Consider the following 25,420-nt stretch of genomic DNA (forward strand, 5'->3'; position numbering starts at 1 on the left):
CTTCTCTTCTTCTCATAATTCGAACCCTCTCTCCCTCTCTGTGTTCGAATTCTCCATCTCTTCTCTCTACATCATTCTTCTATTCTTCTATTCTTCCACTCACATAAGCAGGAACAAGGATAAGAACATTCTTGTTGAAGCTGATCCTGAACCTGAAAGGACTCTAAAGAGGAAGCTAAGAGAAGCTAAAGCACAACACTCTGGAGAGGACCTTACAGAAGTTTTTAAAAAAGAAGAAGACATCGCAGCCGAAAATAACAACAATGGTGGAGATGCAAAGAAAATGCTTGGTGACTTTATTGCACCCTCTTCTAACTTCTGTGGAAGGAGCATCTCAATTCCTGCAATTGGAGCAAATAACTTTGAGCTTAAGCCTCAATTAGTTTCTCTAATTTAGCAGAATTGCAAGTTTTATGTACTTCTATTGGAAGATCCTCATTAGTTTTTAGCTGAATTCTTGCAAATCTGTGACACTGTTAAGACCAATAGGGTTAATCCTGAGGTCTACAGACTTATGCTTTTTCCTTTTACTGTAAGAGACAGAGCTAAGACATGGTTAGACTCACAACCTAAAGAAAGCCTGAACTCTTGGGAAAAGTTGGTCAATGCTTTCTTGGCCAAGTTCTTTCCACCTCAAAAGTTGAGTAAGCTTAGAGTGGAAGTCCAAACCATCAGACAGAAGGAAGGTGAATCCCTCTATGAATCTTGGGAAAGATACAAGCAATTGATCAGAAGGTGTCCTTCTGGCATGCTTTCAGAATGGAGCATCATATGTATATTTTATGATGGTCTATCTGAATCGTCAAAGATATCATTGGACCACTCTGCTGGTGGATCTCTTCTTCTGAAGAAGACGCCTGAAAAAACCTAAGAACTCATTGAAATGGTTGCAAATAACCAGTTCATGTACACTTTTGAAAGGAATCCTGTGAATAATGGGACAACTCAGAAGAAAGGAGTTCTTGAGATTGATACTCTGAATGCCATATTGGCTCAAAATAAAATATTGACTCAGCAAGTCAATATGATATCTCAGAGTCTGACTGGAATGCAAGCTGCATCCGGCAGTACTAAGGAAGCCTCCTCTGAAGGAGAAGCTTATGAACCTGAGAATCCTGGAATGGAATAAGTGAATTACATGGGAGATTCCAATAGAAACTCCTACAATTCTTCACGGAGGAATCATCCTAATCTCTCATGGAAGGATCAACAGAAGCCTAATCTTGATTTCACAAGGTTGTATGGTTGAGGCTGATGTGTCTTGATGGTGGTTGTTGTGTGTTTGTTGGGTGGAGTGATATAATGTATTTTGTGAATTGTGGTAGGGTCTGTTGTTTCCTAATTGATGGTTGGGGTTGTGGTTGTTGTATTGGTTAGATTGGTAAGGTTTGTTATGATCTTGATTGTGGCTTTGTTGGTTCTCCCACCCAAAATTTGGGTGATTCCTCCATCCTGAGTTGTATGTCTTGGAGTTTGGATCATATGGTGGTCTAGAAGAATTGTTCACATAGTTAGCTTGCTCCCATTCACATTCAACTTCTGGTGCATCTCCTTCTTGTTGAGGGGCTTGGGCTTGAATGGCTGAGACTTGATTCTTCTCCATCTTCTTTGTCAGGGCTACTAGTTGCGCAGTGATCACCTTGTTTTGGGCTAACAAGGCATCAATGGAATTAGGCTCCATTACTCCTCTCTTTTGAGTTCTATCTGAAGCATAGAAATACTCATTCTCAGCCACAATCCCTATGACATCTATGGCTTCTTCAATGGTTTTCTTCTTGTTGAGTGAGCCACCTGAAGAATGATCTACTGCTTACTTTGACTCATATGATAGCCCTTCATAAAAGATGTGTAGTTGCACCCACTCATTGAATATATCTGGTTGGCATTTCCTTGTCAAATCTTTGAACCTCTCCCAAGGCTCACAAAGTGTTTCACCATCTTGCTGTCTGAAGGTTTGCACCTCAGCTCTTAGTCTGTTGACTATCTGTGGAGGGTAGAATCTTGCTAGAAACTTGTTCACAACATCATCCCATGTGGCTAAGCTCTCCCTGGGAAATACTTCCAACCACTTTGCTGCCTTATCTCTGAGTGAAAAAGGGAACAAAAGTAGCTTGTAGGTGTCAGGGTGTACACCATTGGACTTTACAGTGTCACAAATCCTCAAGAATGTAGTGAGATGTTGGTTTGGGTCCTCTTGGACTCCCCCTCTATATGAACAATTATTCTGGACAAGTGTGATGAGTTGAGGTTTCAACTCAAAGTTGTTAGCATGGATTGTTGGCTTCAGAATGCTGCTACCACAGTTTCCTGGATTTGGGTTGATGTAGGAGCCTAAGACTCTCCTCTCTTGCCCAACATGATTGCCAGCATCCTCTCCAACATTGTTATGTACCTCTTCCTCCATAGTAGTTCTCAGATCTTCCTCCACTACTTCCTCTCCAACTATGCCTTTGCCTCTTGCTTCCCTCCTTAATCTAAGGAAGGTCCTCTCAGATTCACTATCGAAGGAGGATGAAGTTTCTCCCCTTCTACCTGTCATACATTCAACACACAGCAAGCAGAGGGCAAGTGAAGGAATCACTCTTGTTAAGATTAGTGGTTAGCTTGGTTGATACAATTAAACAAACAGTTAGAAGGATGGAAATATGAACAATGAATAACTAAAATAATCACAGTAAAAATATAACAGAATAGAAAAGAAGAAGAAAATAAAAAACTAATAATAAGGTAATTAAAATGCTTAATCTAGCTCCCCAATCAATTTAATCATTGTCAAATTCAAACCAATCCCCGACAATGGCGCCATAAAACTTGATGACCAGAAGTCACTCCCCATATAAAAATGATGAATCCGTTCTTTTGGCAAGCGCACCAAAATTATCGTCAAGTAATAACCTACAGTGGAGTGGGATCATATCCACAGAGATTGGTAGATTTGAGCAATTTTAATCAATTGGTGAATTAGTCAAGCTGAGCAGAATAGATTGTGATTGCAGAATTGTAAATGGGCAGAAATATAAATGACTCAAAAGTAAAGAGAAGCAGTAAAGTGTAGAAAAGGAAATGGCAATAATGTAAAGTGCAGAAACATAAATGACTTAATTGTAAATTGGAATGGAGATTGACAGAATATAAAGAAAGCGATAAAGAATGTGGAAGATAAGAATAGAGGGATTCATTGAGATCAAGAGATGTTGTTCTCTTTGGATTAAATCCACTTCATATCACCTTCAATCATGTAACTCATTGACCTCTTGGTAATCATGATTGATTGAACCTGACATGGCGGAAATTGGCGAGTCAAGAATTGTTATAAGATATGCATTGCAAGTATAGTTCTTAACCAAGCAGAAATCCGCTTATCAATTTAGAAGGGTGTCACAAAAATTAAAATTAAAATACTGGGAGTATGAATCCCAGGTTGTCTCCCAACGAGTTGCAGAAAGGTATGCTATTTTATTAATCAGATGTTTTCAAAAAAAAAAAGGTTTGAGTTGAATAAACAGGAAATTAAATTAGAGAAATTAAATAATTTAAATAAAAGCCTTGACTGGGAGTAGATTAGTTGGAAGCCTTATTCTTGTTGAAGTACTCTCAAGATTAATTGATAATTGTAGGTTATCTTGTTTAGTTATCCCTTACTAGGTAAGGGAAAGTCAAACAAGTTGGAATGCTACTTCTATTCACAAGTTCAAACCCACTCAATTAAAAGGGATTGGTGTCAGTGACTAGAGGGCAATCCAACCATAAACCCAATTACAATTTTTCTTTTGAGCATTCCAACTCAAGGGTTCCTTTCAATCAACTCCCCATCAAGTTAGGGAACTACTCGCTCATTGTGAATGTAGAACTCATAACATAGGAAAGGGAATTAAAGAAAGACATGATAAATAAAAATCAAAGAAATCAATTAAAAATAAAAGTAATTCTTGTATTAATAAATTCTAAAACAATCCAATAGTAAAATTGAGTAAATTAAAGGACATGGAAGAGTAGAGCCAAGTAAAGAAAATGAACTAGAATAACGAAGTCTTAATGAGGTAATAACTCTTCTCAATATCCCAATGCAAAAAGCAATAGAAATAAAATCCTAAGAACTATGAATGTGTAGAGAGAAAACCTAGAGGAGGGGTAAAACTAGATCTAAAAACTAAAATTGTGTAGAATGAATGTTGTTGTTGGTTCCTGCATGTTCTCTGGCTCTAGTTTGCTTTTCTGGGCCGAGAACTAGGTCAAAGCAGGGCCCAAAATCGCCCCCAGCAAATTCTGCAGATTATGCAGATCGCGCACGTCACGCGATCGCGTCATTCATGCGGACGCGTCATTCGGCGTTTTGCCCTGCAACGCAAGCGTGTCGTCCACGCCTCCGCGTCATTTGTGCTATTCCAATCCGCGCAGTCGCGTGGTCGCGTGAGCCATGCGGCCGCGTCACTTCTCGCTGGTCATCTCCTCAATTTCTTGTGTTCCTTCCATTTTTGTAAGCTTCCTTTCCAATCTCCAACTCATTCATGCCCTATAAAGCCTAAAACACTTAACACACAAATTACGGCATCGAATAAAGGAGAATTAAAATACATAATTAAAAGTCTCTAGGAAGCAAGTTTTCAATCATGTAATAATTTTAGGAAGGAAATATAAATGCATGCTAATTATATGAATAAGTGGGTAAAGATCATGATAAAACCACACAATTAAACACATTATAAACCATAAAATAGTGGTTTATCAGAACTCCAATCCCTTGGTGAGTCAATCTCTCATATCTTGATCAATAACCAATTCCTTAATCTAATTGCTCATGAAGAGAGATATGCTTGGTCCCTGATTATACCACACATCATCATAGGTCCAAGTAGAGGGAGGATTATATGTCACCATATCGAAACACCAAAACCTAGATCCTATTCAAGTGTGAGAAGGGATTTCTAGCATGGTTTCATCTTTCCTTTTCCAAGGTTCCCATGAAATCCATTTTGCATTCAATCTCTTTCCCAAGATGATTGAACACTAACATTAAAACGAAATTCCTTTTAGCAAATCAAAGAGAAGATGAAGAGAAGAAGAAATCAACTATCATTAATCCATCAAGTACAACAGAGCTCCCTCTCTCAATGAGAGAGAATTTAGCTACTCATAGCTCAAAGAAAAATACATGAGATGGAAGAGATGATGTGAAAAGTAAATCTAACTATACTTTAACAAAACTTTACTCTACAACCCCAACTCCCTTTCTGAATACTTCCAGGGGTTATTTATACTACTCCTAGCACTAGAATAAAGAAAATACAAAAGAGAAAAGAAAATTACAATTTAGAGGGAAAGGAAAACTCAATGAGCATGACCTTCCAGGCTGGCGTGTGAGAGGCATTTGAGTGGCATGCCATGCCCAACCTCTAATTTGGCTTGGCGCGCCACTCCAAGCTCTTCAAGTGGCACGCCCCATGTGTTGATGTGCCTGGCGTGCCACGCCTTCGAACCCAAGTGGCACGCCCAGCCCTTTTCATTCTTCTTCTCTTCTTTGGACAGTTGAACTAGTGTGGCACGCCCAGGGTCTGGCATGCCACGTCCATTATGTGTGCTCCACTCTTTTTTCTGGATAATAGAACTGGCGTGCCATGCCCAGTGTGTGGCGTGCCACGCCCAATAGTCTTCCTTGGTCCAGTAGCTAGCGTGCCACGCCTGGTCCTTCAAGTGGCATGCCCAAGTGAGAATTTAGAGTTGGCGTGCCACGCCTTCGACACCAAGTGGCACGCCCAGCCTTTGCTTTGGCCTTCTTTAACATTGGCGTGCCATGCCTGGATGCTCAAGTGGCATGCCTGAGTGAGGATGAGAGCTTGGCGTGCCACGCCTTCGACACTAAGTGGCATGCCCAGCTTTGTTTTGGCCTTCTTGAGTGCTGGCGTGCCACGCCTGGGTCTTCAAGTGGCACACCCAAGTGATGATTTGAAACTGGTGTGCCACGCCTTCGATACCAAGTGGCATGCCCAGCCTTTTGGGCCTTCAACCTCTTCTCTGGAAACTTGTACTGGCGTGCCACACCTTGATGCTCAATTGGCACGCCCACTTTGAAGTGGCTCTTTTAAGCTTGGCATGCCACGCTTGGGTCTTCAAGTGGCACGCCCAAGTGATGATTTGAAACTAGCGTGCCACGCCTTCGATACCAAGTGGCACGCCCAAGTGATTGTCCCCTCTGGATTGATGAACTGGCGTGCCATGTCCCATGGTTCAAGTGGCATGCCCATAGTGTGTAATGGACTTGGCGTGCCACGCCCCTTTTGTGGCCTTCAGCACTGCTCTCTGGAAACTTACACGGGCGTGCCACGCCAAGCTCTTGGCGCGCCACGCCCATGTAAAGGTTTTGGGAGTCCTCTCTGGAAATCAATACTGGCGTGCCATGCTCAGCTCCTGGCGTGCCACGCCCATACATTTTTGTGGCGTTTGTTCCAAGTGGCATGCCAGTTTCACACGCCCAGCTTATTTTGTTGTTTTCTTCCCTTTTAGTTGCTCTTTTCCACTTGAAATTCAGCAAAAACCCATTTCAAAGCAATGTACCATAATATTCATCAATTAATTCATAAATTACACTGATTAAATGAGATTATGCTCTTTTATGGTCCTTTTTAAGCAAGAAAAAAAAGTAGATGATGCAAGTCATCACAACACCAAACTTAAGCTTTGCTTGTCCCAAGCAAATCAATGTGAGTAATCCTTATATGAATTGAGACTTGACCTTGAATGGATGCAAATATGACTAAGGATAGGGCTAAATGTTTAACACATGCACGAATATTTTTGTTTCAATGTCATAAAGAACTCCTAGATCCTTGAAGTTTCTTCCAAGTATATGCCTCAGGGGCCCTTTTTATTGATTGTCACCTTGAAGTAGTAAGAGTTATTCCATTCTCTTTTGGTTGTTCTTCCTTTTCAATTTTTCTTTTCATTGACCACGACTCTAAGTGTTTTGTCTCAAGACGATCCTTTAGTTAGGCTTTTAATTAGCACTCCCAAACCAGTTGGCTTTAGGATACTAGGTGTTGAAACACTCCTAAGAATTTACTTGCCCAGGTCTCTTTTCTTGACACATCTACACCATAAGCATCTACTAGGAGTTCCAACTCTTTTGAGCTAGTTAGTGTTTCTTTATATCCTAGTAGTTGATGCTCAGAGCCTTGGGTCTTTATTGCTTACTACTTCTTGGTTCTATGGATATTCAAGGGACACCCCTTAGCCTCTACGTGTCATACCTTCTAACCCTAGTTGCTTTTCATGACTCATTTTCTTTCCAGTTCATTCAAGGTTCTATAGTTAGTTCCTTGTCTCTTAGTTTTTGAATGGTCTCTCTTGGTCTTAGTCTCTTTTACTCTTTTTTTTTGTAACAACTCACAATGACTCTTTTGGAAACAAACTATTCTTTTATTGATGTTAATGAAACTTAAACTAATATTGCATTTTCTTTCTTGTAATTCAAAGGACTCATAAAAGACTTCAGGACATAAGAAAACTAAGCATTAAACATAAACTATCCTAACATTGCTATTTATTATTAAACAGAAATTAAAACATAAAGAAAACTAAATGGAATTCAGAAATTTGAGGGTGTCAACCATGGGACTTAACAACCTTGAGCAGCTTCAATTCATTGGCCCTTTTCCTTTGTCTTTCTTTTTGGAGGGGAAGGAGTCATCTTTCTTGGAGGATCCCTCTTGTGCCTTTTTGTCCTTGGACTTCCAAAATCCCAGCCTTCTCATGTAGGATTTCACATTTTTTTTGTGCTGGTATGCGATTTCTTCTTGCCTTGCACTAAGTTCCTCCATCTTCTGCATATAGGTAGGATAATTAGGATTCATGTTGGCTACTGCATTGCACAAGTAGATCAATTTTGTTTGTGCGTAGCAGTCATATTCCCCTCTTGCTATGGTTTTTGCTTCATAAAGATGTCTAAACTCAGCAAGGCTCCCTAGTTGATGTTGTTGTTGTTCTAGAATTATTCCTAGGCTGCCTTGCATCTCTTCCCAATTGATCTGGTCTTGCTGCTCCTTCATGTGCTCCATACTTCCTTGGAGTTGTTGTATGTTCTCATTCACTTGGTCCCATTGTTTTTGTTGATCTTTGAGTTGGTTGACATCCTCTCTCAGATGGTGTATGTCTCCTATCTCCCTGCAATTGCTCCTAGTTGAAACCTTCAGGAAATTGTTGGTATTGTTGGTATGGTGGTAGTTGGAGTGCTAGGTAATGTGGTTGCTCTTTAGCCCCTTCTTATTGTGGTTGCCCTTGTGGCCCATGAGCATGAGCTTTATGCTCCCTTCTTCTCTCAAGTGGGTTGACAGCCACCACTTTGGCCATCTTCTTGGCAGTTATGGGCTAATCTTGATCCACTAGCACTCCATCAATAATCTTCTCAACCCCTGCTTCATCACACATCTTTTTAATGATGCTGGGAAATGCCAGTCTTGTGCTATCCTTGGTGCTTTTCAGCATCCTATTGATGTTGTTGGCAATCATCTCCTCAATATTCACATTCTCTCCTTTCATGATGCTGTATATGAGCACATCCCTCTCCAAAGTCACCTCAGAAGTGTTGGAAGTAGGATTGAGAGACCTTCTCACAAAATCTAGCCACCCTCTAGCTTGGGGGCTTAAATCTCTTCTCCTCAGCTGGTTGGGTCTCCCATCTTTGTCATTTATCCATTACACATTCAGCACACAAATCTCATTGAGAATTTCATCGAATCCTGGGTCTTGCTGCTTGATCCTCTCTTTATAGCTCCAGGTGGAGTTTGTTTGCCTAACCATTAGCATCCTATCTATGTTGGAGGGGCTATAGTCAATGGCCTTCCCCCTCACATAGTTGAGATAGTCATAGGGTTGCCCTGGCTGAGGCACAGCATTGGCATATAATTCTCTAACCAAGCTTTCCACCACCTTCCTTGGTGGGTTGCACAAGCATGTCCATCCTCTGTTGTTGATTTCCCTACTGATCTCAGGGTGCTCGTTCCTCCCCAGTTGGAAGCCGGCCACTGGAATAATTTGCCTCTCACTCACCCAACCATAAATATGGTTTTGGTTGAATAATAAGAGGAACTTATATTCATTGTGGGTTGAGGATCCTGGGGTTGGTTCCTTGGTCTTTCTCTTCTTTGATGATGAGGCTCTTGGTGGTGCCATTGGGTTGAGAAAAGGTGTTTGAAGGGTTAAAGAAAGTTGGAGAATATTGCAAGAGAGTAAACTCCCCATTTAAATTCAGATCTCAACCAAATTTAAACCATTTTAAAGCTTATGAAATTATCTTTCAATTTATATAAAAATCATCAAATTTTGAAAACAATTGCACAAGATATGATCTATTGAAGTTGATCAAAATCCCATTTTTACCAAAACTCATAAACTCCCCATTTCAAAACATACACTTACCAAATCCAATCAAAATAAGCCCAAAACTCAACCATTCCAATATTTACCATTTCCAAACCTCGTTCCATCATCAATCCAAACTTGTGAGCAATTACACCATATATAACCAAATCTCACATCATAAATCAACATATCACATTCCAAACTCCAAATAAACATTAAGGTACCAATCACCATTTATATATATATATATATATATATATATATATATATATATATATATATATATATATATATATATATATATATATATATAACAAGTTCGCTCTTCAAATCATGCTTAGTAACAAGGTCCTCAACTCTATCATCAATCCAATTTATTAATCGGCATCACATACCATATTTCATACTTCACCAACCAATACAACCACACACAATGATTTACACCATCATTCATACATATTTAATTCAATCTAAATTACTCAACAACTACATCAACATTCCAAAGCCCTATTCTAGGGTCACTAGCCTACGTTTTCATAACCACATTACATTTTAGATATAGGAAACTGAAACCATACCTTGGCCGATTCCTGTTCCACCCAAAACACTCCCAAATTCACTTTTACTCAACTTCCAAGGTTTCCAACTCCACCAATCAGATTTCCAGGCTTGCTGCTCCACCCCAAAGCTTTCCAAAATTACCAATCAAGCTCCAATACACACATATACAATGCCTAAGCCACAATATCACAACCAAACACAATAACTTAATCACGAAATCACAAAATCTCAAGTCTTTAGTTTAGGGTTGAGAATCTCACCTTACCCAAGGACCAAGGGGGCAAGAACAAGTCTTTCCTTCAAGTTAATTTGAGCCTACAACATCCAAACTTAAAAATCTCAACACTTTACCAAAAAATTTTCGAAAACAAGGGCTAAGAATTCGAAGAGCAAAATGTGAATTACCTCAAGATTTCCTGTGTGGATTTTGTAGAGCTCGACGCTGCGGTCGCGTGACCGGAAACGGTGGGTCAATCGGAGCTCCGGATCAAAAGTTATGCTCAATGGAAGTTTAGAGGTGAAATTGGAACAAGGGTTTTTAATTTTCCCCTTTCCTTTTCTTTGTGCAGCGTGTGTGTGTTGTTTTGAAGAGAAGAGAGCTGAGCTCTCATTAATTAATGAGGCTTGGCTGGGTCCTTGGGCCCATTTGGGTCCGGTTGGCCTGGTTTGGCCCATTCGGCCCAATCTTGGGCCGATTTCTTTAAAATTGGTGTCAAAATTCTCGTTTTAATTTTCTCTATCACATTAAACCATAAAAACTTCATTTCTCACTTTCTAGAATATAGTTTAATTTATGGGTTAATTAGCCATTAATTAACCGGATTTTACACGGGGAATCTTATACCTTTTTCTAGTTATTTTTATATTGTTTTAAGTTATATTTTGAGTTAGATTTTGTGCATCCTATACCCTTTATTTAATAATGACATTGTAAATAGTATTTTTTGCTTTGTTATCTTATTTTTCATGTTAATTTAAATTATATAGGATGAGTGATTATAAAACAGATAATGATACTGAATATGAGGAACATGAAAAAGATTACGAATCAGCTGCTATATTAGCTATTTGTGGAGTTGACAAATATTTCTTGCGATATATCCTCAAACAAGAGAAAATGACTTCAAAACTATTAGGATATCAATGGCTATTAGAATTAAAGGAAGGGAATGAAATGCAATTTTTGAACAATTTAGAATGAGAAGATCAGTGTTTAACCGTTTATGCAATGATTTGGTTCTCAATTATGGCTTGAAATCCACACGAGGTATTAGTAGAGAAGAGATGGTAGCAATATTTTTATACATGCTTGGGCAAGGAGCTTCTTATAGAATGTTGGAGGAGCGATTTCAGCATTCAGGTGAAACTATATTTCGTTAATTTCATCATGTTCTATCATGTGTGAAGAAATTGGTAAAAAATATTATTAGACCTGTTGATCCTTGTTTTGGAGAACACCTAAATATATTATGGATAATGATAGATATTAGCCATATTTTAAAGATTGTATTGGAGCTATAGATGGCACGCATATAGCCATTCATGTTCACCAAGATGAGCAAGTGGGGTTTATTGGTAGAAAAAGAAATACTACAACAAATGTAATGGCTGTGTGTGATTTTAATATGTGTTTTACATTTATATGGGCTGGTTGGGAAGGTTCTGCACATGATACAAGAATATTTATGGAGGCTCTTCGAACAAAAAAGCTAAATTTTCCACATCTACCAGAAGGTTAGTTATGTCATCTAAGTTTATTTTGAGGTTACATTCATTTTCATGATAATATGTGGCTTGATTTTTGTATTTTTTTAATGTATTTCAGGTAAATATTACTTAGTTGATGCTGGTTATCTAACTTTTAAGGGATTCTTAGGACCTTATCGTCATACAAGGTATCATATTTCACAACTTAGACTAGCACCAAATTTTAGATCAAACAATGAAAAGTTCAACTATTGTCATTCAAGTTTAAGGACAGTAATTGAACGCAATTTTGGAGTATGCAAAGCAAGATGTAAGATACTACAAAATATGTCATTAAGAGCCAAATTTGAAACCCAGCATTATATCATTGTTGCATGTTTCATCCTTCATAATTTTATAAGAATGATGGATTCTGATGACATAAGTATTTTGCAAAAGTTTGAAGATATTGTTTCATTACAAGCCAATGAAGATGACGGTACTACTGGAAGAAATGGATCAACAAATTTTGAAATTAATGAATGGGAAAAAATAAGAGACAATATAAGAGATCAATTATCGGATCAAATAAATTAGTATAAATAATTAATTTTCTTTTATTATTATTAATAAACTCTTTTATGATTGAATGTCCTTTTAAGTAATATTATTATTATAAAAGTACTTTTGTATTTTTGTATCCAAACAATAACATCTTTTAAATAAGTACTTTTAACTAAAGTTTCAAAACATAAAATCACTTTTACTTTTGTAAAAGATCTTTTAAAAAAAGATCACTTAAAAAAAGATCTTTTTTGAGAATGGCGCCCAAACAAACCTTTTATTTACTTTTACTTGATTTTAGTGCAAAAATAATTTTTGGATGCTACTTTGATTTTTGCTTATGTTTTTATGATTTTAAGTGAAATTTGGAGCAGTTTGGAGAAGCCTGGAGCAAGAAAGAAAAATGCTGGCAGCACCCTCCTTGGGAGTTGAATGCCGATCTGGCATTTGGCACCAGCAGGGGGGCACAAACGAGATATGCATGCTCCTCCCCTTGGCGTTTCATGCCCATTCTTGAAGTTGAACGCTAGCAGCAGCCCGATTCACACCTCTTTGGGCCTCCAAGTGGATTTAGCACTTATTAATTTTATTTATTTTCTTTTTGTAATTTCTATTTACAAATAATATCTTTTATGTGTAGCATTTATTATTAGGTTAATTGAATGAACTAATTGGGATATATGACATAAAATCCTGTTAGCTTTGGGTAATTAGGATTTTTGTGGCGTTAAACTAGTTTTATGAACTTAACCCTTTAATCGGAATTGAGTGACCACGAGAGTGGCATTTGATGAGGATTAAAGGAGATTAAATCGCTAAAAAATTAGGGTTTAATCACTTATGGTTTGCTATAGAATGAATCATTCATTGTTAAAATAGTTAGTAAGACATTTTAATCCGGAAAAAGTAAACATCTCTAAAACCTTAATCGATTTCTCATTATTTTTTTACACCATACCTTTAATTGCTTTCTTTATTTTCTTGGTATTTGTTTTATGTGTTACAACAACACAACTTTTTTTACTGTTTGCCTGACTAATTACAATAGGACGACCATTGCTTGCTCAGTCCGAAAATCCTCGTCGGATTGACCCTCACTCACCTGAGGTATTACTTGGATGACTCGGTGCACTTGCCGGTTAAGTTGTGCGAGTTCTAATTTCGGGCACCAAGTTTTTGGCATCGTTGTCGGGGATTGTTCGTGATTAACAACTAATAGTTGTCTTGTTACTTAGATTAGGTATTTTTATTAGTCTTTGTTTAATTATTTTCTTTTTAATTTTTGACTTCTATTTTGTTTACTTTTCTTAATTTTTGATTTTCTTTTTAGCTTATTTATTTTTCTTTAATTTCTAATTTTAAGTTTGGGGTCTTTTAGTGTTTCCCCTTCCTTTAGAAATTTCAAAATTTTTTTTAAAAATCTTTTTCTTTCTAATTTTCGAAAATTTTTAGGTTAAATCTTGCATTCTTATTTTCAAATTTTTCATGTTAATTACTCACTGTGTTTTGTTTTAATTTTCTCTTTTTACATAAGATATCTCACAGGGAGTTCTCTATACTCTGACATAAAGACTCCCACTTTTTCCTTATTTCTTGTTTATGAGAAGGAACAGGGACAAAGAACTGCTTCTCGAGTTTGATTCTGAACCTGAAAGAACCTTGAGGCAGCATTTGCAACAAGCCAAAACTTACAAAGCCGGAGAAAATCTCAAGGAAACTTTTGAGAAGGAAGTTGAAGAGCCCACCATGGCAGCTAATGGAGAAAATCTGAACGCTGAAGAGCAAGCTAGGAAGGTGCTTGGACCATACACTACACCCACAACTGACTTCTATGGGCGCAGTATATTTGTACCTGCCATTGGGGCCAATAATTTCAAGCTTAAACCTCAACTGGTCATTCTGATGCAGTAGAACTGTCAGTTTCAGGGACTTCCACAGGAGGACCCCAACAAATTCATATCTAACTTTCTGTAGATTTGTAACACAGTCAAGATGAATAGAGTGAACCCTGAAGTTTACAAGCTCATGTTCTTTCCTTTTGCTGTAAGGGACAGAGCAAAGCTGTGGCTTGATTCTCTGTACAAGGAGAGCCTGGACACATGGGACAAGGTGATCACTGAATTTCTAAGTTCTTTCTACCCCAGAAGCTGAGTAAGCTTAGAGTGGATGTCTAGACCTTCAGATAGAAAGATGGATAGTCCTTCTATGAGGCATGAGAGAGATACAAGCAGATGATCAGGAGATGCCCCTCAGACATGGTCTCATAGTGGACCAAGTTGTAGATCATTTATGATGGCCTCTTTGAGATAGCCAAGATGTCTTTGGATCACTCTACAGGTGGTTCTCTACACATAAAGAAGATGCCTGAAGAGGCAGATGAGCTTATTGAGATGGTTGCCAATAATCAGTACATGTACACTTCTGAGAGGAATCCTGTGAACACTGCGACTACTCAAAAGAGAGGAGTCATGGAGGTGGACACGCTGGACATCATTTTGGCTAAAAAAAGCTCATGTCCCAGCAGATAAGCATAATCTCTCAGCACTTGACTGGGATATAGGTTTCAACTGTCAGCACTCAAGACGCATCATATCGCATGATTGGGAGCTACACTCAAAGGGACGTGTGTGACCAATGTTACCTCTGACGATTAGATTCTTGCTATTAAAGAATTTAATCGTCAAAATGGCGCCATTGCCGGGAAATTACAAACGTGTGCCTTATTATTGGTTATTGTAAATATTTGCTTTTTTCTTGTTTATTTGTTTTTATTTTTTGTTTTTTTATTTTTGCTTTTTCATTTCTTTGTTAGTGTTTCTAGTTTTAAGAGTTTATTTTCTTTAATTTTTATTAATTTTTATTTCCCTGACTACTATGAATTCTCACCCCTCTGGCTTCAAGTTTGGTTCCAATGTTGTTGTAAGGAATGGAAACTATAATGAAAATAGGCATCAAGGTTGGAAGAATCAAAGATGGGAGGAGCCACAAGGATTTGATCAACCTTCTTGGCAACAACCCCCTCCAATGCACTATCACCAACAACCATTCTGTGATGCATACCAAGACAATAGTTATAGTGGACCTCTTCGTGACAACCAACCTCCACCAAATTACTTTGGTCAAGAGCCATTCCAGGGAGCGTACCATGATGATGAATATGGTGGACCCCCTTGCAGTTACCAACAAGCTAAGCCCCACCATATGCTTATGAACCACCTCCCCAACATACCTTTGGACCACCATACCAACAAGCCCCTTACCACCAAACACCTCCATATGACCCTAATCCTTATCCACCACACCAACCACCATATGAACCACACCCAGAACCACCACCTCAATATGCACCATCTCCATATCCTTATCAAGAAGAACCACCTCCGTATAATGAGCACTCTCTCCCAATAAATGAACCCTCGTATCCACCCCAACCTCCATTGGATAACAACACACTCATCTCTAACATCATTGGTCTCACCTCTACACTCCAAAATCTTATATCCCGCATGAACCAACCCTCTACCTCTAATATTCAACTCTCAAGCTCTAGTTCACTTCCTTTTCAACCACATAATGATTTTTCCATCCCATCACCACCCTCCAAGGAAGAGCACCCACATCCATCAATCCAAGAGCAAGATGATCCCAATTATGCTATTAATATGGAACAAGAAAGAAGGAATCATCTTCGCAAATCCATACTTCATAAGAAGCTAGAGGAGGCCCTAAAGGTAGCAGCAGGAGAGACCCTTGAAGATGAAAGAGTAGTTGAAAGGAGTTATCATATAAAGGAAGACATCAAGGGGGAGTCTGATTTTGTACTAGAGAGAAAGCCAAAATTACTAAAGAAGAGGAAGTGGTTGAAGATTTAGGAGATGCAGAACCTCCATGGGAACCTGAAGTCACAAAACCTCCTTCTAAGGAGTTTGAATTTGATGTTGAGGAGGGTGTACAACCTCCAAGGCATATAATGGTTAAAGACTTTGAAGGGGATGATCAAGAGATGGATTCGATCATTGATGAATTCTTATCTACATTTGAATCCTCTCCTATTGGACTTGACATGGAGATTAAAGAAGAAGAGGCACAACCTCCCATGCCCGTGGTAAGCAATGAAGAAGAGCTTAAATTGGAAGAAAGCTACTAGGAGAAAGAGGTTGAAATTGAAGAAGCTTGCAAAGAGGTGGAAGTTGTCAAGGAAGAACTCAAGAGAATGGAGCTGGAAATCACCTTGCCAAAGTTGTTGGAGACCTCTCCCCCAAAACCATCACCATCCATTCCTTTATTCAAGTGGGTAAATCTTTCCTCTCTAAGCTTAATTAGCCCACTTGAATATGCTTTGCTTGAGACGGATGGGCAACTTAGAGCTCTTTGTGGCTATAAGAGCAAGCGGGAGATGGTTAGTGGTAGGAATTATCATGCAAGGTTCAATATGGTTGCATGCCCCAAATTGAAGTACAAAGATTGGTACAATTCTCAATTGAATGGGTCTAGGAAGCTGTTTGGATGTCTCAGTGAGAATTTGGACTGCTTACCACCCGGTTGGAACAAAGATGATCAACAAGAAGACGGGTGCAAAAGCAAGGTTTGGGACCCCGGAATTCAGTCTAGCAATAAACACTCTTGGGGCCTTGTCACTTGCTTTAACTTGCTCGAAGGCTCTTTGTGCCTGGTTTGGGATCCCGGAGGCCATTGGAATTACAAACATTGGTGGAAATTCTTGGATGAGTTCAAGCATAAGCCACCATGACAGGGAGCTCAACAAATGTCCAACTTAAGGACTTTAACTAAAAGTGCTAGGTGGGAGACAACCTACCATGTTATGATCGTTCTTTTTCAATCTTAGTTTTATTTTATTTTATTTTATTCTTAGTTTTATTTTATTCTATTTTTCTTAGTGTTCATTCATAATGTCTGCATTGGCATCTGCATTTTGCATTCTGCATACTACATAAAAAAAGGGGCAACCCACGCGTGCGCGTAGGCCACGCGTGGGCGTCGATTCCTAATTTTGCTATCCATCCAACGAACAAAAAGTTGTGATGGAATCGTGTGGCTGGTGTGCTCTACGCACAAATCGAGCCACGCGTGCGCGTCACTTGCAACTTTGGAAATCCACGCGTACGCATCAAGCACGCGCACGCGTGGATAGGGAAATCGGCGTAATAAGGGTGCTAACCCGAGAGTTGTGCCGCTCTCATGATGGAACTGTGCTAGAGGCATAAAATCATTCCACGCGTACGCGTCTCTGACGCGTGCGCATCATTTCGCTTTCAGACCTCCCACGCGTTCGCGTGATGCACGCGTACGCGTCGCGCCCCATTTCTAAATTCTTACCCTTTTCTCTCTCATTTCTTATTCTTTCCTCCTCCTTTCCTACTTTCATCTCCTTCCTCTTTCTTCTCATTTTTTTCCTCATTACATTTGCATATTTTCATTCATTGCATTTTAATTTTGTGCATGTTTTTTTTATTTTTCCATTGGTGTTAAATTTTCTTATTCAATTGTTGCATCTTTTCTTGAATTATTCTGGTGCTTCATGACTTGTTTTATTCTGATTGGGTATTATTATTCATAAGTCAATGCTATTCTTTTATGATACTTGCATTCCATTTGCATTGATATGCACTTATAATATCTTGCATTACCCACGCTCTTCCCCCCATTGTTGCAATTTTCGCACTATTGATATGCTCTTTGCTTCTACTATTTTCTCACTTGCATGTTGTAGCTATAATGAGCGGATAGTTTATACGCTTTTTGGCAGTGTTTTTACATAGTTTTTGGTATGATTTAGTTAGTTTTTAGTATATTTTTATTAGTTTTTAAATAAAATTCACATTTCTGGACTTTACTATGAGTTTGTGTGTTTTTCTGTGATTTCAGGTATTTTCTGGCTGAAATTGAGGGACTTGAGCAAAAATCAGATTCAGAGGCTGAAGAAGGACTGCAGATGCTGTTGGATTCTGACCTCCCTGCATTCAAAGTGGCTTTTCTGGAGCTACAAGAGTCCAAATGGCACGCTCTTAATTGCGTTGGAAAGTGGACATCCAAGGCTTTCCAGCAATATATAATAGTCCATACTTTTCCCGAGTTTAGATGACGCAAACTGGCGTTCAACGCCAGCTTTCTGCCCTATTCTGGAGTTAAACGCCAAAAACAGGTTGCAAAGCAGAGTTAAACGCCAGAAACAGGTTACAAACTGGCATTTAACTCCAAGGAAGACCTCTACACATGAAAGCTTCAATGCTCAGCCTAAGCACACACCAAGTGGGCCCCGGAAGTGGATTTCTGCATCATTTACTTATCTCTGTAAACCCTAGTAACTAGTTTAGTATAAATAGGACCTTTTACTATTGTACTAGACAATCTTTGATCAATCTTATGCTATCTTAGACCTTTATGGAGGCTGGCCATTCGGCCATGCCTGGACCTTCATCACTTATGCATTTTCAACGGTAGAGTTTCTACACACCATAGATTAAGGTGTGGAACTCTGCTGTTCCTCATGAATTAATGCAAAGTACTATTGTTTTTCTATTCAATTCAAGCCTATTTCTTCTCTAAGATATTCATTCGCACACAAGAACATGATGAATGTGATGATTATGCGACACTCATCATTATTCTCACTTATGAACACGTGCCTGACAAACACTTCCGTTCTACATGAAAGCAAGCTTGAATGCATATCTCTTAGCCTTCTGATCGTGAGATCAGAGTCTTCGTGGTATAGGATAGAATTATTGGCGGCCATTCTTGAGATCCGGACAGTCTAAACCTTGTCTGTGGTATTCCGAGTAGGATCTGGGAAGGGATGGCTATGAAGAGCTTCAAACTCGCGAGTGCTGGGCGTAGTGACAGACGCAAAAGGATTACTGAATCCTATTCCAGTATGATCTAGAACTGACAGATGATTAGCCGTGCGGTGACAGCGCATATTTCACTGAGAGGACAGGAAGTAGCCATTGACAACGGTGATGCCCTACATAAAACTTGCCATGGGAAGGAGTATGAAGGATTGGATGAAAGCAGTAGGAAAGTAGAGGTTCAGAAGGAACAAAAGCATCTCCATACACTTATCTGAAATTCTCACCAATGAATTACATAAGTATCTCTATCTTTATTTTATGTTTTAATTATATTTTAATTATTAAAACTCTATAACCATTTGAATCCGCCTGACTGAGACTTACAAGGTGACCATAGCTTGCTTCAAGCCGACAATCTCTGTGGAATCGACCCTTACTCACGTAAGGTTTATTACTTGGACGACCCAGTGCACTTGCTGGTTAGTTGTGCAAAGTTGTGACAAAGAATTAAGATTATGAATGTGCGTATTAAGTTTTTAGCGCCGTTACCAAGGAATGAACGATAACGATTTTGCATACCAAGTTTTTGGCGCCGTTGCCGGGGATTGTTCGAGTTTGGACAACTGACGGTTCATTTTGTTGCTCAGATTAGGTAATTTTATTTTATTTTTAAGTTTTTGTTTTTATTATTTTTATTTTCGAAAAATTTTCAAAAAAAAATTTATACATAAATGAATTATTCTATGGCTTCAGAATTTTTAAAAAGGAATTCTAGAATTTCATGAGATATGTTGAAGCCTGGCTGGCTGTAAAGCCATGTCTAAATTCTTTTGGACTGAGGCTTCTTCTTCACATGCTTGAACTATGTATGCTGAAGCTTGGCTGGGCATTGACCATGTCTAGTGTTTTGGACCGGAGCTTTCACTGAAAGCTTGGCTGGCTAGTAAGGCATGTTTAATTCCTGGACCGGAGCTTTAGACTAACATTGCAAGATTCCTAGAATTCCTATTAAAAATTTTGAAATCCTTGTTTTCCTTTTCAAAAGAATTTTCGAAAAATCCAAAAAAAAAATTATAAAATCATAAAATCAAAAAAATAATTTGATGTTTCTTGTTTGAGTCTAGTGTCAAATTGTAAGTTTGGTGTCAATTGCATGCTTTTAATTTTTCTTTAAAATTTCGAAAACTCACGCATGTGTTCTTCATGATCTTCAAGTTGTTCTTGATGATTTTCTATGTTTGATCTTTAATTTTTCTTGTTTTGCATCTTTTCTTGTTTCTCATATGCATTTTCAATTTGTTAGTGTCTAAAGTTTGAAAATTTCTAAGTTTGGTGTCTTGCATGTTTTTCTTTCCTTAAAAATTTTTAAAAATAAGTTCTTGGTGTTCATCTTGACATTCAAAGTGTTCTTGGTGTTCATCTTGACATTCAAAGTGTTCTTGCATGCATCATGTGTTTTGATTCATAATTTTCATGTTTTGAGTCTTTTGGTTGTTTTTCTCTTTCTTCATTAAAAATTCAAAAATAAAAAAATATCTTTCCCTTATTTTCTCATAAATTTTCAAAAATTTGACTTGACTTTTTCAAAACATTTTAAAAATTTAGTTGTTTCTTATGAGTCAAATCAAATTTTCAATTTAAAAATTCTATCTTTTTCAAATCTTTTTCAAAAATCAAATCTTTTTCAATTTTTCTTTCATAATTTCGAAATTTTCAAAATTTATTTTCAAAATCTTTTTCTTATTTCTATTTCATATTTTTGAAATTAATGCTAACAATTAATGTGATTGATTCAAAAACTTTTAGTTTGTTACTTGCCTAGTAAGAAAGGTTCAATCTTTAATCTCTAGAATCATATCTTTTTAGTTTCTTGTTAGTCAAGTAATCAACTTTAATTTCAAAAATCAAATCTTTTTAAATTTCCTTTTCAAATCTTTTTCAAAATAAGTTTCAATCACATCTTTTTCAAAATCAATTTTAAAATCCTTTCTAACTTCTTATCTTTTCAAAATTGATGTTCAAATCTTTTTTTCACTTAATCTTATCTTGTTTGATTCTTATCTTTTTCAAAACTACCTAACTAATTCTCTCTCTCTAATTTTCGAAAATCACTAACCTCTTTTTCAAAATTCCCTTTTAATTAACTAATTGATTTAAATTTTAATTTAATTTCATTTTTCTTCTTAAAATTTTCAAATTTTAACTTTAATTTTAAATTAAAAACAAAAATATTTTTATTTTATTTTATTTAATTTTCAAATTCTTCCCTTTCTCATCTCCTTCTAATTATTTATTTATCTACTAACACTTCTCTTCTACTCAAAAATTCGAACCCACTATTCTCCTCTGTGTTCGAATTCTTATCTTTTCTTTCTTCCATCCTTCTCTTTTTATACTCATATAAGGAATCTCTATACTGTGACATAGAAGATTCTATATTTTCTTTTGTGTTCTCTTCTTTTTTCATATGAGCAGGAACAAGGATAAGAACATTCTTGTTGAAGCTGATCCTGAACCTGAAAGGACTGAAGAGGAAGCTAAGGGAAGCTAAAGCACAAAATCTGACAGAAATTTTCGAAAAAGAAGGAGACATGGCCGAAAACAATAACAATGCAAGGAAGATGCTTGGTGACTTTACTGTACCAAATTCCAATTTACATGGAAGAAGCATCTCAATCCCTGCCATTGGAGCAAACAATTTTGAGCTAAAGCCTCAATTAGTTTCTCTGATGTAACAGAACTGCAAGTTTCATGGACTTCCATCAGAAGATCCTTTTTAGTTTTTAACTGAATTCTTACAAATCTGTGATACTATTAAGACCAATGGGGTTGACTCCGAGGTCTACATGCTTATGCTTTTCCCGTTTGCTGTAAGAGACAAAGCTAGAATATGGTTGGACTCTCAACCTAAGGATAGCCTGAACTCTTGGGATAAGCTGGTCACGGCTTTCTTAGCCAAGTTCTTTCCTCCTCAAAAGCTTAGCAAGCTTAGAGTGGATGTCCAAATCTTCAAACAGAAAGAAGGTGAATCCCTCTATGAAGCTTGGGAGAGATATAATCAACTGACCAAAAAGTGTCCTTCTGACATGCTTTCAGAATGGACCATCCTGGATATATTCTATGATGGTCTGTTTGAATTATCAAAGATGTCATTGGACCATTCTGCAGGTGGATCCATTCACCTAAAGAAAATGGCTGCAGAAGCTCAGGAACTCATTGACATAGTTGCAAATAACCATTTCATGTACACTTCTGAAAGGAATCCTGTGAGTAATGGGACGCCTCAGAGGAAGGGAGTTCTTAAAATTGATACTCTGAATGTCATATTGGCTCAGAATAAAATATTGACTCAGCAAGTCAATATTATTTCTCAGAGTCTGAATAGATTGCAAGTTGTATCCAACAGTACTCAAGAGGCATCTTCTGAAGAAGAAGCTTATGATCCTGAGAACCCTGCAATAGCAGAGGTGAATTACATGGGGGAACCCTATGGAAATACCTATAATCCCTTATGGAGAAATCATCCAAATTTCTCATGGAAGGATCAACAAAAGCCTCAACAAGGCTTTAATAATGATGGAAGAAACAGGTTTAGTAATAGCAAGCCTTTTTCATCATCCACTCAGCAACAGACAGAGAATTCTGAGCAGAATCCATCTAGCTTAGCAAATATAGTCTCTGATCTATCTAAGGCCACTCTAAGTTTCATGAATGAAACAAGGTCCTCCATTAGAAATTTGGAGGCACAAGTGGGCCAGCTGAGTAAAAGAGTCATTGAAACTCCTCCTAGTACTCTCCCAAGCAATACAGAAGAGAATCCAAAAAGAGAGTGCAAGGCCATTACCTTGCTTGGTATGGCCAAACCCAAAGAGGAGGAGGAGGGCATGAATCCTAGTGAGGAAGACCTCCTGGGATGCTCAGTGACCAATAAGGAGTTTCCCTTTGAGGAACCAAAGGAATCTGAGGCTCATCTAGAGACCATAGAGATTCCATTGAACCTCCTTTTGCCCTTCATGAGCTCTGATGAGTATTCATCCTCTGAAGAGGATGAAGACATTACTGAAGAGCAAGTTGCTAAATACCTTGGTGCAATCATGAAGCTGAATGCCAAATTATTTGGTAATGAGACTTGGGAAGATGAACCTCCCTTGCTCACCAATGAGCTGAATGCATTGGATATGCATAAATTACCTCAAAAGAAACCGGATCCTGGTAAATTCCTAATTCCCTGTAACATAGGCACATTGACCTTTGAAAAGGCTCTGTGTGACCTGGGGTCAGGAATAAACTTAATGTCACTCTCTGTAATGGAGAAACTTGGGATCTTTGAGGTGCAAGCTGCCAGAATCTCATTAGAGATGGCAGACAACTCAAGAAAATAGGCTTATGGACTAGTAGAGGACGTGCTAGTAAAGGTTGAAGGCCTTCACATCCCCGCTGATTTCATAATCCTAGACACTGGGAAGGAAGAGGGTGAATCCATCATCCTTGGAAGACCCTTCCTAGCCACAGCAAGAGCTGTGATTGATGTGGACAGAGGGGAATTGGTCCTTCAACTGAATAAGGACAACCTTGTGTTTAAAACTCAAGGATTTCCTTCTGTAACCATGGAGAGGAAGCATGAAAAGCTTCTCTCACTACAAAGTCAACCAAAGCCCTCACAGCCAAACTTTAAGTTTGGTGTTGGGAGGAAACAACCAAACTCTAAGTTTGGTGTTGGGAGGTTCCAACAATGCTCTGAACATCTGTGAGGCTCCATGAGAGCTCACTGTCAAGCTATTGACATTAAAGAAGCACTTGTTGGGAGGCAACCCAATGTTATTTGTTTTTTTTAGGTTGATGATCATGTGGAGTCACAAAAACTACTGAAAAATCAAAAATAGAATGAAAAAAAGCATTAAAAATAGCTCACCCTGGAGGAAGAGCTTACTGGCGTTTAAACGCCAGTAAGAAGCATCAAACTGGCGTTTAACGCCAGAAAGAAGCATCAAGCTGGCGTTAAACGCCAGAAACAAGCACCAGACTGGCGTTTAACGCCAGAATAGAGCATGAAAGTGGCATTAAACGCCAGAAACAGGCTACATTTGGGTGTTTAATGCCAAAAACAGGCAGTAGTCTGGCGTTAAACGCCAGTATTGCATACAAAGGGCGTTTTGCACGCCTAATTGGAGTAGGGATGTTAAGTCCTTGACCCCACAGGATCCTCACCTACCTCACCTCTTCTTCTCTCCTCTTCTCCCCTTTTCATAACCCTCTTCCCCAAATACCCTTCACCAATCACCTCAATCACTCTTCCCCATCACCTCTTAACCACTCACATCCCTCCACTCTTCCCCATAAACCCCCCAACACTACTCCATTTTCACACATTACAACCACCACTTCTCCCCCTTAGCCGAATACACCTTCTCCCTCCATCTCCTCCATTTTCTTCTTCCTCTACCACTTTCTTTCTTCTTTTGCTCAAGGACGAGCAAAACTTTTAAGTTTGGTGTGGTAATGATACGCACAAAACTTGTCTCTCAACAAATTTTCTTCGGCAAGTGTACCAAATTTGTCGTCAAGTAAAAACTCACAATAGAGTGAGGTCGAATCCCACAGAGATTGATTGATCAAGCAACTTTAATTAGAGGAATGTTCTAGTTGAGCGAACCAGAATTTGATTTGAGATTTGCAGAAAATTAAATGGCGGGAGAGTAAATAGCATAAACAGTAAATGCTAGAAATACAGAGCTGAATGTAAATGGCGGAAAGTAAATTGCAGAATCTTAAACGGGAATGGGGTAATTGCTCATAAAATTAAATGGCAGAAATTAAAGAGAATGGGTAAGATCAGAAATGGGGGGTTCATTGGGCTCAGGAGATGTTGCATTCTCCGGATCAAGTTCATTTTCATCTCTTCCTCAATCAATGCATTCATTGATCTCCTTGGCAATCTTAAGTGATCGAATTCCAATTTCTTGGTAATTCAATCTATCAAATCTTGATCAATAGTCAATTCCTTGGTCAATTGCTCATGAGAAGAGATGAAGTATGGTCACTGATTATACCACATGCATTTTCCAAATCAAGTGTTGGTAGGATTATAGTCACATATCCATCCAAATCCAATTTGGTCCAGCATGAGAATACATTTTTAGCATGATCTCTTCATTCCTCTTTCAAGGTTCAGAAGAGATCCAAGTATGAATAACTTCTTTTCCAAGATAACTACCCAATTGGATGAAGATCGAAAGCTTTCTAGTAAAATCAAGAGAAAAGATAGAAGAAGGAGAATGAAAACTAGTATTGATCCATGAAATTACAACAGAGCTCCCTAACCCAATGAAAGGGGTTTAGTTGTTCATAGCTTTGGAAAATGAAAACCAAGATGGAGAATACATGATGAAAGTAAAACTAGAAGTGCAGAGAAAGTAAAATATAGAGAGTAGTTCTATGCCAAA

General features: G+C 38.2%; 1 non-coding gene across 1 annotated transcript; it reads right to left on the bottom strand.

The window, feature by feature from the left end:
* Window positions 1-21,961: 21,961 nt before the first annotated feature.
* On the bottom strand, window positions 21,962-22,069 carry LOC112781218 (small nucleolar RNA R71). Its single transcript, XR_003192008.1, has one exon. It is a non-coding gene; the product is annotated as a small nucleolar RNA R71 (small nucleolar RNA).
* Window positions 22,070-25,420: the final 3,351 nt, after the last annotated feature.

This window comes from Arachis hypogaea, chromosome 19, assembly GCF_003086295.3.
Source record: "Arachis hypogaea cultivar Tifrunner chromosome 19, arahy.Tifrunner.gnm2.J5K5, whole genome shotgun sequence".
NCBI classification, from domain to species: domain Eukaryota; kingdom Viridiplantae; phylum Streptophyta; class Magnoliopsida; order Fabales; family Fabaceae; genus Arachis; species Arachis hypogaea.